The following is a 2,966-nucleotide window of genomic DNA, read 5'->3' on the forward strand; positions in this document are numbered from 1 at the left end:
TTTTTCTTCCTGTACTATTTAAAATATGTATTTTAACTAGCCTACCACCAGTTTCAGTGGCTTATTTAAAATGTGTATTCTAACTAGCCTACCACCAGTTTCAGTGGCTTAAAGGGACACCAGGCAACGTTTTCGTGTTAATTACTCATCTTCGTAAGTCGGTATATGGTTAAATGACTCATTACAGGGCGAATGAAGACTCTCTTGCCCGCCCCTACTGCCTGTAGGAAGAATATCCCGCTTGCAAGTTCAGTGTATCGTACCCGCCGACCGAAGCAGGATCAGTTTACATCCTGCATACAGCACAGAGGCAGGTTAACGAAACGCTAGCGATTGTTGCAAACGTGTGTATAATGGCAGAGCCAGTGAAGAAGCAGCGAAAACACTTGACGGAAAGCATCAAGCTTGCCTGGTGTCCCTTTAAGTCACGTTGGTTTATCTGCGACAACAGATCAGCAATCAGGAAGATCAGACCTTATCTGATAGCCTGGGTGAACCCAGACAAACCTGTTAACAAATTTGAATTTGCTCTGCATGTTGGTCTGGAAAAGAGTCCATTGACGTCTGTTTCTGAATCTAAACCCAGGAATGTGTATTTTCACATTGGCATTTAAACTGCATTTAAAACCGTTGTTTACAAGAAAGATATGTTTGCTGTACTTCTGAAATTATTTGGTAAGACTTTAATGTGCACATTCAAATTTAATGTCACTGCTGGTTACACCTGTGGAAGTAGTGACAGGAAAGTTCGGACACAGGCGTCAATGGGCTCTTTTCCACACGGACCTGCAGAGCAAATTCAAATTTGTTAAAGTGTAAGTTCAGTGTAAATTCACCCATAGTCCTGTTGTTCAAGCTCATCACCTGCAGCCCATAGGAAAAAGAATGGGACAATTTGGGACAACATAGGCCAAGTTATGGACAGGCAGCTTAAAGCAGATCCATGGGGCAGTGGGGAGTTACTTTTAGTTTCCGTTTTGATGTCCCATGGGTCTGCTTTAAGCTAAATTGTCTCATTGTTTTTCCGATGGGCTGCATGTGGTGAGCTTATACAACAAGGCTATGGGTCAATTTACACTGAACTTACACTTTAACAGGTTCGTCTGGGTTCACCCAGGCTACTTATTTGACACAATATGCCACACAACTTCTTGTGTAGGCCATGGTTCTTTCCAAAATTAAATATTACAATGCATTGTTAGCTGACCTACATTCCCACAAAGTGAGACCATAACATACATTGCATGTTGCATCTGCCAAATTTCATAAGCATAAACATATTAATGTAATATTAGTAGTAGGAGGAGTTTCACACCAGTACACCATATCACAGACACATTATGGGAGTTTAATCACAGATGCATTATGGCAGTTTTGCACCAGTACACCATATCAGACACATTATGGCAGTTTAACGCCAGCACCACCATATCACAGAGGCATGGTGAGAGTTTAACCAGAGACTTTCTAATGAGGAGACATACTGTAGCACTCAAAGAATCCTCCATAGAAATGAATGGGGTTAGTTTGTAACACCAATTTGGCCGTTGTCTGCACACATCTCGTCCCTTCCTGTAATGCAAGTAACCAACAGCATTTTTGTCCTTTTTAACATTATTTTAGCGATTTGGGGGGGAGATATTAATATCGTGCCATTCAGATTTAAACACAAATTCACCTGATTTGAATAGAAAAAAAGCTTCCCAATAATTGCCTGAAGCATGTTACCAAGATGGCCACGGAGTGGCCAGCCCTACCATATCACAGGGGCATTATGGGAACCGAGTGCCAGCAGCACTATGTCACAGCAGCATTATGGGAGTGTGTGCCTGTATCAAAGTGTTAGAGAGGAGGGAGCCATCACGAGAGAGGTTATGTTTGCATTGGTGTGGACCTGAGAGTCCAGAGCAAACTGAGAAGGGTGGAGTGACGCAGTCTCAGGATCCCCTTAGCAAACAAGAGAGAGAGAGAGAGAGAGAGAAGAGAGAGGGATTGGAAGAGAGGGAGAGGGAGAGAGGCTATTGAGGCCTCTCCCACTGACCCAAACAGAAAGATACATCCTCCTCTACTATAATCCACAAGATTAACTCTGGATGATTCTGCCCGCTGAAACAACCTCATAGTGTGTTTGCATGAATGTTTGAGCTGTTGTTGTTGTTGTTGTTATTGTGTGTGTGTGTGTGTGTGTGTGTGTGTGTGTGTGTGTGTGTGTGTGTGTGTGTGCGTGTGTGTAGCTTTGCTCTCGGTGTTTCCATTTTACCTGCCTTGTTTTATATCCAACATTAAAAAGAACATTGGGTCCGCAGTCATGCGCAGAACGATTTGGGACAAATAGACTGTTATAGACTGTCATTGTTATCCAGATGATATTGATTGTAACATTGAAAATTAACGAAAAGACTTTAAAAAAATAGGAAATACAATGTTCTATGTGGCAGATTATAATAACAATGTGAAGTCTACAATGACAATGTGGAATCGTTTATAATTTCAAGTTCCCCGTTCTTCCCTGCGCGCGCATGGGGAAGCCGCAGGTGAAATTCTTTCTGTTGTAAACGACTGACAATAGAATGAGTATTTACAGTGCACAAGCAAGTTAGCTGACAAACGTCCATTGCATTTATAAATAAACCTTTCTTCGTCGTATAAGCAGTCCTGATATCGCCTCGTTACTGTAGGTCCCTGACCAAACAGTTGCGCGCACTGTAACAGGTAATCCACTAAACACCAGTCCAAAGCCACATTTCCTATCGGACATTCGGTAACGACGCGTGTGCTGGCAGATCACTGCAGGAGCTTAGGAAAATATAGAAAATAGAGAAAACAACAAATAAACAAACAGAGTCGACTATAACTCGCTCCCCCGACATGTCTTACCTCTGAGACTCGGCGGACTGTGTCCGATGACACGCGCTTCTTCAATGGCCCAGTGCGCCCGTGCTTGATAGATCCGGATAAGCTGAAGT

The sequence above is a fragment of the Alosa pseudoharengus genome, unplaced genomic scaffold (assembly GCF_046254945.1).
Source record: "Alosa pseudoharengus isolate Yale_2024_CS ecotype anadromous, Long Island Sound unplaced genomic scaffold, YU_APseudo_1.1 YU_APseudo_1.1_scf_24, whole genome shotgun sequence".
Lineage (NCBI taxonomy): Eukaryota > Metazoa > Chordata > Actinopteri > Clupeiformes > Clupeidae > Alosa > Alosa pseudoharengus.